General features: G+C 39.5%; 1 protein-coding gene across 3 annotated transcripts in view; it reads right to left on the reverse strand.

The window, feature by feature from the left end:
- The window catches only part of doc2b (double C2-like domains, beta), a 294,549-nt gene that overhangs the window by 68,018 nt on the left and 212,555 nt on the right, over positions 1-13,976 (reverse strand). The gene's annotated exons all lie outside the window — the stretch shown is intronic.

A 13,976-nucleotide genomic window follows, 5' to 3' on the forward strand; every position in this document is an offset into this window, starting at 1 on the left:
TATTTGGGGCCTGCCCTCAAATGACATTTTATTTTTGTAATAACAGATCCTCGATAGAGAACACACTTCTGATTATTGTTTATTTGCAGAAATAACATATTGGAGAAAACAAACATAAAATGTGACCGGTGTAAAAGTTATGGCACATTTTCTATTTCACCATTTCCAATATGTTAAACTCAGCAAATAATACAAACTAAGCACTCATATTTGCAGAAAAAAATAAGCCTGTTCCCCGTAGATGATGTATTAATATATTTTCACTTTGAAAATTAGCAAAACATGTCATTTGACTGGGGGTATTCAAACGTTTGCAAACGATTGCAATGACGAGTTACTCTTCTAATCAGTTTCACATACCTACATACATTACTAACTCATGTGACCAGACATGACACATATTGTTGATGTGTTATTTGCCCTGGAAAAGCCACAAAGTTAACGTCATAATGTCAAAAGTGCATGCGTGCACTGCTCTTTCTATAAATACTCTATTATCTGCAGGCCAAGATGGGTAATTCCTTCTAATCCTCATGCATTTCCTGTGATATAAATGCCTTCAGTTGAAAGCTTATCACACAGTGACAATACGTGACAGCTCAATATGACTGATAACCAGCGACCTGCAATATCCGCTTTACAAATAACAGTCTTTCTAGATCTTGCTCTGCTATTTGGTACAATCAGCTACAACCACTTTAACCTCATATAGGTGCATGGCACCAACTGAGCTGGAACAGCTGAACCTTTCTCAAGGTCTGTTTTGTCCAAATCACATTTCTGGCTATAAATATGCAAAATCAACTACAGTACAGAATATCCTGGTCTAACCTAGTAAGTTCTCTGGTATCAAATGTGTCCACCTCTAAAGCTTAGGTGCAATTTTAGCACACAAACACCATAAAACACTAGCACTCCTTACAGGCTCTTTTTAGGCTTGCACATGGATACAGCTGTCAGCACTGCCTGGAGAAAGACGATGCCAGAGCAGAACTCTGAGGACTAAGCTGTATTCTACAGAGCCCAACCTACAGATGTCCAGGGTCAGATCCTGGGAGCGGTGCATGCCTGGAGAGAGGATGAGACAGACTAAAAGGAAATGAAAGGGTTTTTCTGGCCATCTGCAGAAGCTTCTCATGAAGACTCAGCGGATGGCATCTTGCCACCTCACGTATCCACTCCCCCCAGTGGCAACCAACAGGGTCACGTGTGCCCAAAGTGAATCTACTTTTGCAAAGGCTTAAATTGGCTAATTTTAATCATCCAAGCTATTTTTGCCTACTTCTTCATTAAACAGGGAGATGAAGACTCCTGACACAGAGGAAGAACCTAACCGCAGATACATTAGAAGCTAATATCCAGGTCTGGTTTTATGGGGCTCCCAAGTGGTACAACCACCTAGGCTTTGGCCTTATCATCGGGGTGTCTGTTAGCTAATGTAACAGAATTAGCACTTAGTGTTCTCGTGGTGGCGTGCTGAGCTGTCCAATGATTGTGTTTTCAGGAATTCAAAAAGATCTCAGAGGAAGCCCATGCTTGATTTTCCCCCTTCTAGCTTTGTAATGCGCTAACTTTCAGCTATGAAAAAGCAAAATTCCAGATTTCCTCCCTCATCACATGTTACAAAAAGCTAAACTAGACTGGACCAATTCATGCTTTTATGAGCAGCAAAAGTAATTGAAAGGCTAGGAAACACACTTTCAACAGAAGTGAAAGTCTCAATGTAAGAGAGTTGGGTTATAATCTCATAGATGTCTTAACTGAGTAACACTAAACAACATGATCATTGGATTTGGGACAGAAGTCCAGTAAAGAGTAAAGATCTGATACTTTATCTAATGTCTGTGTATAGATCTTGAGTCGGGATACCAATCGAATGTTGGCCTTGAGATCGTAAAAAAAGGGACGCAGACTGAATCAGTGAATCTCACTTTAAAAGCTGGGCTTAAGTTGCTGTGGTCTCCCTTCAGGAGACTCAGGAGGGATACAATGACCTCCATAAAGGCAGCGCTGCCCGATTACCATAAGCAGGGCACTGGCTGCACTCGCTAAAAGCATTTACAAGGTTCCCCAAGAAGTGTGCTGAATGACACAGAGTACAGTTCTTATGAGACTTGACATACTCATTACTTCACTACCAACTTGTACAGCATTCATTTCAACATCTAAGCCGGCACACATTTACGGTGCTGTGCAAAAGTCAGAGACCACCCTTCATTCATTTCAATTCCAGCTAAAAGTGCCATAATGTACAAAAGACAATTCAACTTTGGGAAGACATCTTAACCCTGAAAGGATGTGTTACTGTCAAGAAGCAGTTGCAGTTCAAACAAAGGAGCTGCTGGTGTTCTAAGAACTTGGACTGACCACCCCACAATCGAGACTTCCAAACCATTCACTCTTTTTGGGATTACTTGTATTGTGAAAAGCAGAAAATGTAACCAACTTCTACGACTGAACTTTGGAGGTGAGGAAAAACACCCCTGCACATTTCTTTGAAAATGAAAAGCAAGTCTCCTGAAAACAATGACAGCTGAAATAAAGGCATAGGGTGGATACATGAAATACTGACAAATTATAATTATTATGCTAAATGTTTGTTATCTGCTTTTTTTCCGGAAGCTGAAAAATGAATATTGTGTATGTAATTTTTGACCAGACATCCGATCAATGAATGGTGGTCTCTGACCTGTATATGCATAGAAACATAGCACAACCCACTCTCTCTAGATTGATCCCTCAATAATTCATCCATGACAGCAGACGGCAGACACCATTTCTGGACAGTCAAGCACCAACCTTGCTTTATGCGAAAAAAAAAAAACAATTCCAAGAACACTCACCGAACCCTTCCCTCGCTGTTTGTTCAGTTATTAATTTGAGCTCTCCCAGTGATGGGACTGCATCATAAATCAATAGGCTGCCTTAACGGAGCACAACAAGGCGCCATGCATTATAATGGCAGGTCTAATGAAATATTAACGGCTGCTAGCCAGAGGGAAGCCCGCTCTGACTCTGCAGTTTGGAAGGACTGGGTGAGATGGAGGGAGGAGGGACGTTGTGAAGACAGCTGTTTGGCTGAGGTACAGGGGCAAACCCATACAGAGGAGATGAAAGAGCTGGAGGTCAGTTAGAGGCCAGTCCTGGGGTGGCAGAGGCTTAGTCTTTGATGCCCCAAAACTTTCGCTGACTCTGCGACCTCGTCCACCTGTCGGGGTTCTTCCCAGATTTTTTTGCAGCCCATCAGGGAAAGCTGTTGGAACACAGCCTGCCCAACATGTTACAAACTGCATGGCATGCAAATGATTATCTCATCACATATCCACTGCTGAATTCAATTATGCTCTCTAATCAGGGCTATGCAATATATCACCCTCTATATATATTGTGTGACAAAGTATACTGTCTGACGAATTCCAGATGTTCTGTGGTTGTTTTTACCAATTCACATGAACAAACAATTACCTTTGGAAAAAAATATAATGCAGGACAATCCTTAAGCAAGTCACACCAATGGTAGAGTAATGTATTTACAATGTATTGCAAGATACACAGGGTGTACAAAATAACAGAAACTTACTTAATCTCAGAATCTCTCTAGGCCTTAAATGATTCGTTAGGACTGGTTAGACGGGTCAAGAACTAACTGTAACTGTCAGATGATGACAATCCTAGAGTGTAATATATTCTCTGACTCTGCAAACCTTGTGCTAACACTCATCCAAGCAGCTGGCTGAGGATCTGAAAATGACACAAACTGATGCCTACAAAGCTGAGGAAAGCTATAAAAAGATGTCAAAGTGCTTCTATCTTGCAATTTCCTTTGCCTGAAATATCATAAAGAAGTCAAGGCAAAATCTGGAAGCCAGGAAAACTCTCCGCACCTAAGAAAAGAACATCTAAGTGTGGGGATGGGTCTATGATGCTTTGGAGGTTGTGTAGCAGCCAGAGGAGCAGGACACATTGCATCTACCCACCACCAAGTTAAGAATGGATTCCACTAAATATGAGCAAATTCTGGAAAAAATGTGACACAGACAGTCAATAAACTGAAGATGAAAAAAGCCTGACGACTTCAACACGATAATGATCCAAAACATACCTCAAATTAAGTCTAACACTACACCAGATTTTAATCTGATGGTGAATAGTATTCTACAAGGTTTGGTCTTCATTTTAGTCTAAGGAAAGTTTTTTTGATCACTCTTATCGAGTTTGAATGTTTTGCTGTACAGAACTTCTTCTCACACATCAAATACAAACCACATAAACTGGGCTAAGATTATTCAGTTTCACTGAATGTGTGTCATAATTTAATTAAGTTGACCTAGTGATTGATTTTTTTAACCACCCCTGAAAGTTGATTTTGCCACTTTAATTTAGGCCTGAGAAAGTGTCCATGTGTCATAATGCAGAATATGAATCGTTCTACATAAAGCTCTGTAAGAATGAGGAAACTAGGCAGCTGGAGTAGCCCTGCTGAGAATAGCACTACCAGTGGGAGCAGCACATCCACTGGCATGGGACATTAATCACTGGGGAATACTAAATAGGTCCGTTTGCTTGAGGGTTCCTTTCAGCCTGCACTTTTAAGATAACAAAAACTGAATACATAATTCCCCATAAGAATAAGTTGGAAAGCAGTGACTACAGAATATGTTGGGCTTAAGACCATGACAACAGTTGTGGGTTATTCAGTGCGTAAGCAAAAGCCCTATCGGCTTGCATAAAACAATATCGAAGAGTAAGCAACATTCCTTTTTGTCGAGGTAGAAAAATTACTGTACAAACAACTACAGTGCAATCTTCCCCAACGCTGATTAGCCTGCATTACAAAAAAGTCTTACTATACTATATAAAAACAAACGAAACCAAGCGAAACCATCCGTGTTATCTTCAAAGCCCAGGAGCACTGCTTGCTCTCGTTGGTTGAGCCTTCTCAGCTCAAAACAATGCTGACATATCTGAAGTGCAGCCACTATATCAGGAATTAGCCATGCGGGAAAAGTCGTTCCATAGCCTGTGGGACTCAGCTGGAGCATGAGCCACAGACTGTGGAACGGTTTGGGTTTACTGTAACTGGTGTGCTTTGACTGTGACGTTTCACAACCTGAAAAACTACAAAACCTAAAACCCAGGGTGTTACAATAGATGTTGAATTTACTTCGCGGTGGAGCCAAAGTTCCACATCTGGATTTGGTTCAAAGCATTCAAGCTCCCTCACCAGGTTACCCCTGGGACGTGAAATTAATGAATACAAAGAAGAAGAGAGTTTGAAGTGTGAAGTCAGAATGCTCAGTGGAAAGACTGCTCCTGGGATTTGAAGATAACATGAATGCAAAAACCAGATAACAGCTTCACCAATTAAAAGTGGGTAGGAATTAAGAGTAATAAAGGAAGCAAAAATTGCCTTGAAGAGACTGCAGCATGCAATTTGTCTGAATTTCATGTTAGATTTACTTAGACTAAGACTGAGATGTAGAAAAACAGAACAGAAAATCAAAGTTCGGAGATGAACAGATAGCGATGTTAATAAGAATGAAGTTCTTTACCACCGAAATATTCTTTGGGGCGTTATTTGACTCAGGCTTTGTGAAATACAGACAGGCTTGTGTCTCCATGTCTGCTGCTGTTGTTAACGTCCCTCAACAAGATGTTTGCAACAAATGCAGATTTACGTCTGTTTTTAAAAGGCGGAAGAAAATCAATGCAAATCCATTCCCTGCACGTTGCTCAAATTTTAGCAAATGTAGTGTACAATACAATCAGCAGCTCTTTAAATGACTCCAACCACTTTTTGCATGATCCACTATTTGCGCAGCCTTCCTTCAAATGTATATGAATGAGGTAAGTGCATTCTGCGTTTTACCATGTGCACAACCCATAAACTGCACGTTAGGGCTCCAGCAGCAGTTTTACACATAACATGCACACAGAATGTGACCAATTTATACCTGACCCTGATGCAAAAGGCTTAGTACATCAGGCCCTTAGTTTTTTACTGGCTTAAGTGGTCTTTAAATCCAATGGGTAATCGTTCCATTCAAAGTGTGAGACGTGCAAGTCACGATGTGAAGCTGGACACAGCAGAGAGATAGAGATAGAGATAGATAGAGAGAGAGAGAGAGAGAGAGAGAGAGAGAGAGAGAGAGACAGAGCTAGAGAGAGAGACAGAGATAGATAGACAGAGAGAGAGAGAGAGAGACAGAGATAGAGAGAGAGACAGAGATAGATAGACAGAGAGAGACAGAGAGAGAGAGAGAGACAGAGATAGATAGACAGAGAGAGAGAGAGAGAGAGAGATAGAAATAGAGATAGATATAGAGAGAGAGATAGATATAGAGATAGAGAGGGATAGAGATAGAGAGAGAGATAGAGATAGATAAAAAGAGAGAGAGAGAGATAGAGATAGATAAAAAGAGAGAGAGAGATAGAGATAGAAATAGATAGATAGAGAGAGAGGGAGAGATAGATATAGAGATAGAGAGAGAGATAGAGATAGAAAGAGATAGAGATAGAAAGAGAGAGAGAGAGAGAGATAGAGATAGAGAGAGATAGAGATAGATAAAGAAAGAGAGAGGGAGAGAGAGAGAGAGAGAGAGAGAGAGAGAGAGAGAGAGAGAGAGAGATGCCTTGAAGCAGTAGCTCTGCCCCATTGGAATTCATACCACACTGAATGATGCCCTCAGCAATATAGGTATTCTGGGAAAAACCATGTGTTTACACCAGATCTACAGTGATTGTACATGTGTCTATGAACCAGTGTGAGGTCTGCATCACTGATGATGGAGAAGGGGGGCACACTGAACCCGATTTTGAAGGCGAGGGGTGCCTTTTTTTTTTATAGTTTTTAGAGGGAGAGACTTGTTTTGCCTCGTGTTTTTGAGCACTGAGTGGCTGTCTTTTGTGCTGAACATTGGAGGCATGCTGAAGTGAAAAGTTACACTTGAAGCAGCCTATGACATGAGCCTTTTTTCTGTGCTGACTAAAAAGATCAAAAGAAAGCCGCCTTCATTGATGAATGCAGTTGCTGGGTACCCTGAAAAGTATGATTTTATGAATTAGACAGAGCACAATGTAAACAAAAAGCAGCTTATTTTACTTCAGCTTGTTTTTGCTTGCAACATTATGCTTGCTATAACATTGAAATGACAGTCAGATGATTGACAGGTACAACACTTGTTGCTTAGCAACGGGAAAACACCCAGTGTTACAAAATTTAAGTGTGAAGCCTCAAGGTGATGAGTGACCACTTCTTAAGGCTGCCTTGTAATTGTAAATACAAATGCCCAATCTAAATGTTTCTCATGGAAGTTGTAATTAAAAGTGGAAGATGCAAAAACCATTCCGATACCAGAGTAGAAGGCAGAGGTTTCAGTGGTTGATGGTAAGTAGTTCTTTATTTTTTTAAACTCATCTAACTTTTAGTAGTCACTGATTAGGCCAGAGACATGTGTTTATACCTCTAACCACTGGTTGTACTCAATCTTAATATTTCACAATTAAGGAAATGGTAAGGAAGACAAAAAATGTTTAGGCTCACTCTGAAGAAGGTTCTTTCCCTGATGTCATAGAAGAGTCCGTTTTGGTTCATTAAAGAACCTTTTAAGTGTATGATTCTTTACAGAGCCTTCGTAAATGAGATGACCTTTTGGAGTTTGTACTAAATGTAAAGATTGTAGGAAAAGTCTTTAAATTGGAACACATCTCACTTACAAACACAGTTCTTTAGGGAACTCTAGGGAAAACTTTTCTTTAGGGAAAACTGTTCTTTTAGGGCTGCACCCATGCCTTTGTGGCATCCTTAAGGAGTACTAGCTTACCAGTTAATGTTAGTAACATGTACAAAACAGGCATGGCCACCAAATCCTTGTGGGCAATAGGATCATTCAATGAGTATGTGAAGGCAGTATAAGTATAAATGAAGTTCCTTCATTTCAACAGCAGCCTTCAAGGTATGACGTCTATAGTATTCCGCATTAAAATATTGAAATAACGTGGCAGGGGTATATTCTGTTCATACATCTGGCAGATGTATTACTTAAGCTAAAGCTGGTATGTCAAACTGGTGACCTTCTAGGCCAAAGTGCTGAGGAGATTTGCATTTACCTTCATATAACACTTTGAATTCAGTTCATGAAGGCCTTGGTAATTAGCTGATGAGCTGAATCAGGTGTGTTCAACGAAGCAGTGTGCTGAAGTCTGCAGAGTTTTGGCCTACGAAGACTAGAGCATGACACATGTGACAAAGCATAACAGCTGTGCGCTTACGTTATCATTTTATATTCCACAGTAAATGAGCTCCACACTGCAGACATTTAGATCTCTTTGGCTACATTCACAGTCCAGGTAATTTAATCTTTTTATTCCTATGGTATGCAAATATGTTTCTGTGTATCAGTGTGAAGAGCAAAGCTGCATTGAAATATAATATATGTCCAACACATGGCTGAACAGAACAAAATCAGATTTGCGCCACCTTTGTCTGCATTTGTCTTTGTTAATGTCTAAAAATGCACCTCACGGCTGCAAACCGTGATCGCAAAAAACAAGAAAAACAAAAGACCGGAACTGGATCAAGCTGAATATAACCAATATCTAATTAATGAACGAAAGAATACTAACATTCAATTAATGTAAAATACTAATGAATGACATTACAAAGAAAATAAGAGAATGATTACTGAATTCTCTGAAGCGCTGTTTCTTAAGTTAAATGCCAAGGCTTTCAGTGATCGAGTAAGTGTGGAAGATGATATACAGTTGCATGTAAAAGTTTGGGCGGCCCTGGTGAAGTGACGTTTCGTTGATTTCGTAAGTGAAAAAAGTTAAAACGTCCTCGACAGAGAACTCACTTCTGCACTTCATCTTCTTTAATACACACTTACGGTTTATTGGCTGAATTTAACATATTGGAAGGAAAGAAAACAAAAGGTGGCCTGTGCAAAAGTTATGTTAAGCTATGTCAAGCTCTATGTTAAGCTCAACGTTAAGCTCCGGAAAATAACTGAAATTCAGCACTAACTTTGCAGAAAAACGGCATATTTAATTGTGTTCTCTAAGAGGGTGTTTTAAATTATGTTTACACAGAAGAAGCAAGTCATTTGAGCAGGGGTGTTTAAACTCTTGCACACTATTAAACTTTTTAAAACACTTCTTCTCTCTATGTATTCATTACCTTTGTAGCACAATGGTACACAGTTGTTGACTAACTGTTATTTATGACTGCATATGTTAGAATTATATACCACAGGGACTTCAATAAACTGCAAACAAGCATATGTTTAGCAAGTAAAAGTAATGTGTCGAAATGGAAATTAGCAATAAAAATGTAATTGACTGCAGGTGTAAGATCTTAAAAGAGAAAACTGTTATGCTGAACTGGCAATTATGTTCCCACTGCTCATTCACATCAGCTTTAAATAGCAGAACTAATCAGAATAGAGAGAGAGAGAGAGGGAAGGACATGCAGAATGAGAGAAGGACCAGGGAATGAGAAAGACAGCATGATGGAGAGAAAGAGAAGAGGAGAAAGAGACTCTCTTGGTCTTTCACGAGGGGCTGTTTTGCTCTCCCAGTGGCTGCTTTTGTTTATACTGATGAAGGGCTGACAGAATGAACAGACCAAGCGGATGAAAACCAGAGGAAATCACTGCACCAACCTTATGATTATCTCCACTCTCTTAGGACTAATGTTTCGACTACAGTTCACTCATGGAGTAATTATTGCTCTATCTTGAGAACAAACATGCAAACAAATAAACCCCTTTTATAACACTCCCTAAAATCGCTACAGGAACTTAATCAGAATCTATTTATTACTTTCAATAATCATGTGTCATTATTTTACTATTCAAATGCAGGGTATACATGAAAATCACATGATTTCCAAAGAGTAAATACAGTTTTCAAGTTTCATCACTGCCATCCAGTGAGAGCAGCAGTGGCTGCATGTTTAAACCAACAAATGTATATATCATACACACACTGGCCATTTCATTAAGTACACCTCCTTGTTTCTATGCTCATTGTCTATTTTATCAGCTCCACTTATCATACATGTGCATTTTGTAGTTCTACATACTGAGGTCCTTCTGATTCTCTGCATACTTTGTTAGCCCCATTTTACTCTGTTCTTCAGTGGTCAGGACCCCCACAGGACCACCACAGAGCAGGTATTATTATGTGGTGGATCATTCTCAGCACTGCTGCTGGAGTTTTTAAACACCTCAATGACACTGCTGGACTGAGAATACTCCACCAACCAAAAATATCCAGCCAACAGCGTCCTGTGAGCACTGATGAAGGACCAGAGGATGACCAACACAAACTGTGTAGCAGTAGATGAACTTTTGTCTCTAATTTTCCTACATTCTACATCTACAATGTAGACCAACAAGGCATGTGTGTGTAATATAGTGGACAGTGAGTGGACACATTTTTTTTTTTAAATCTCGAGCAGCACTGCTGTGTCTGATCCACTCAGACCAGCGCAACACACTATAACACACAACCACCACATCACCACTACTATGTTAAACAATGTTTAAAAAACAATAGTGGTGTCAACCCCTTAACTGGCCAGAACCCACAGGCCCTCCAAAGTTTTATTGCACACTTCTATTGGAATAACTCCAGTTTGATTTGTAGTCTGTGTAGTTAATAAATAACAAGCTTTGGTATGTAATAAGCATGTGATTTTAAAGGGTTAATAATTCATCACATTAACTCATTTCTTATCCATTAACATCATCTTATCATTCATTATTACTTTTAGCAGACTTTTCCAAACATGACCGCTGAACACCGCATTGTTATTAGCCTACAGTACTAAAGGTAGCACTAACTAACAGTATAACTCATTAGATTAGTTTCTGTTTTCCAGCTAATGCTGAAGCTACCCAGCTAAAAACATGTATGTAAAGAGTGATTTTTCTAGTCTCACTGCCATGATTTATTTACATATTTTTAAATAATTTATTCAGAGAAAAAATGTAGATTATGTAAAATTTACCAGTGCACTTTTTTACCTGAAACTATGGGCATGATGAGGATAGATCATGGGCACCAAAATGGCATGTATTTGCAGACCACTGGTATTAGATTAGATTCAACTTTGCCAATACTGTACAATACAGTATTATTTGCATGTAAGAGCAGGAAAGTAACCATGGTAAACGATGCTGTGGTTATAATATGTATAAATTTATGTGATAAAAATAGTTTTCACACACACACACACACACACACACACACACACACACACACACACACACACATTTAGTTTATTATTGGATTTAAAGGTTCCTTACAGTGTAAAAGTAAGAGGTTAAATTGAGAAGCACAGAAAAGAGGAGCACAAGTCATGATGTGAAGCTGAGCTGAGGGAAAGGCCTTGAAGCAGTAGCTCTACCCCATGGGAATTCACGCCACATGCGGTCACAGAGGGATTCTGGGAAACACCATGTGTTTGTACCAGATCCACACTCGTCGTACAGGTGTCACTGACACAGATGGTATAATTCATTACCAGCATGATGCCTGTATCACTGATGACTAATGTGAGGAGAAATATGAGAGGATATTTCCTCAATGCATCCACAGTTCCTTACCTAACATAGCTTTACATCTAGAGTCTTCGACGTTTGTCTCCTTTAAAAGGACACTCATCACATAAAAAGGATGTTCCACACTTTGGGAATAAAAAAAGTCAACTTTTTTGATGTAGTATGTAAAGACTGCCAAAGTTTTATAATGTATCCTTCACACTCTGCTCCATACCGTCCGTGTATGGAAACTAAGCTGCAAAACTGAAACATTTCTATCTGCATTTTCAGCCTACAGGAGTTTAGTCTCGTGCGTTCATGCAGATGTGCATGAGTGTTTTAACATGAACTGCTTATGTCAGTCATAATAATACAGTAACGAAAACAGTCTGTTTCATTCTCAGAGATAAACTGTCAAATAAAATGTCATTTTTACTATAGTTACGTTTAATTTTAAATAGTTATTGTTTATTTATTTATTTATTTTTTGCACAAACCTTATAGGTGGAGGTGAAAACAAATTCAAGAACAATGTAGAATATTGGCCTTTCAACTCATTAAAAATTTGCCCCGAGTGTCGCTGGGACATGTGCATGCCCATGCTGTCTATAATAAAAAGGATCAGCATGTAGGATTGGAGCTTTCTGCATGTGTTTGTGTTTTCTATCACTATATAAAAGAAGCTCAGTGCTGCCTTTTTTGCTGTTGGACCGCAATTCTGATCAAATGTACACACACATTTAGAATGCAGTTCAGATCAGCAGAAATACTGGACTGGATAATAGACAGGAAAAAGAAAGAACCTGATACAATTAAAAATAGCTCATTTTAAAGCTTTGTAGTTTTTAAAGAAGTGATATTGTACCACTGTTGGCAGATAATCAAGGTTTCAATGTCAGTATTGGAAAAGAAAAAGTAGTATTATGCCATCTCTACTTTAAGGAGAAGAGTAGATTAAAAGACAGTAATAGCTGCTGTGATATTAAAAGGCAGTTTTGGGATGTTAATTACTTCTCTCACTGTAATGGGATTATATTACTCAATACCTCCTGGAAAATGTAATATAATTTCTCATTACCTTACTTCTACATTACTCTCTGAAGCAGGGAGATATTTACCCCCTCAGTTTAATATTATCACTCAAAAAGTCATGGTATCAACTTATGCAGGTAAGACATGCACAGGCAGATTCAACAGAAGTTCAACATCTATACATGCAGACATTTATATCCATCTATAAATAATCTACATAGAGGAAATTTATGCTCTGAATGCATAAAAGCCATATAAGTAACACAACACAAGTCAGTGACTATAATGTGATTATAAGGATTTAAACGGCAATGCTGCGCACTGCTTTATTACAGAAAAAAAGTAATCATGTTACTGTAATGTGTTGCTTTGTTCTGGTTTACCCCCCCCCCCCCCCCCCCCCCCACCACCACTACCACCCCCCACCCCCATCCCCCATCCCCAAACACTGTAAAAGGGCTTTTATGGTACAATTTGTATCTAAAGTATAACTGAATACAGAGATATGCAGGGACTTGTATATGAATTTGCTCACATTTGGATGGTTTGTTTAGTTTGTTTTATGCTTACTGTAAAATATTACAGAATATTAATGACTGTGACAATGGTACTGATGTTAGTCATTACACGGACTGATGCGAAACAATTCCTCGTTGTTCATTATCACATAAACACCCCCGCACAAATAGGAATAAACACTTAGATATGCCCACGCTACAGACGAATAGGGAGAGGGGGACGGAGAGAGAGAGAGAGAGAGAGAGAGAGAGAGAGAGAGAGAGCACACTTGTGGCTAACTGCTGTGAAGCCTGGCTGGACGCTGAGAAGACAGGACAGTGGCAGATGCTGGCAGCAGCGTGGGCTGTCAGGGGAAATACCCCTCACACGATGCCGGCCAGCCAAAAGAGCAAGCCATTCATGTGTTAGACATCTTAAAGGGGTGTTCCATGCTCACTGGAACCCAGACATGCGGAGGGAGAGGGGTTTCTAGAGGAGTCTCTCTGCAGTACAATGGCCTGGGACTGCTGCCAGTGAAGGGGTGGGCGGGGTGGTGGAATGGCTGGTAATTGGCATGCTTTGCAGAACCCGTTTAGTTTTGCTAACAGGTCTAGACAAGGGAGGCTCTGGATGCGAACTGAAATGTATGTTTGTTTCTGCAAGGACAGCCTCATTTACTGAAGTACACGAGTGCGAGTGATTTGAATTCATGCTGTAAAGGTACAGTTAAATGTAATGGAATTTTCCGTTCACTACGCAATTTCTAGATTTTAAAACCTATTTTCACAATAAGCAATTTCCCATTACTTTTCCATAAGCGACTGACAGCACAGTATGAAAGGGGAAATAAATCAATCTTTTGTCTTCCAAATGAGCTTTGGACTGACTAATATTTGAAAT

The sequence above is a fragment of the Pygocentrus nattereri genome, chromosome 23 (genome assembly GCF_015220715.1).
Source record: "Pygocentrus nattereri isolate fPygNat1 chromosome 23, fPygNat1.pri, whole genome shotgun sequence".
Classification (NCBI taxonomy): Eukaryota; Metazoa; Chordata; class Actinopteri; order Characiformes; family Serrasalmidae; genus Pygocentrus; species Pygocentrus nattereri.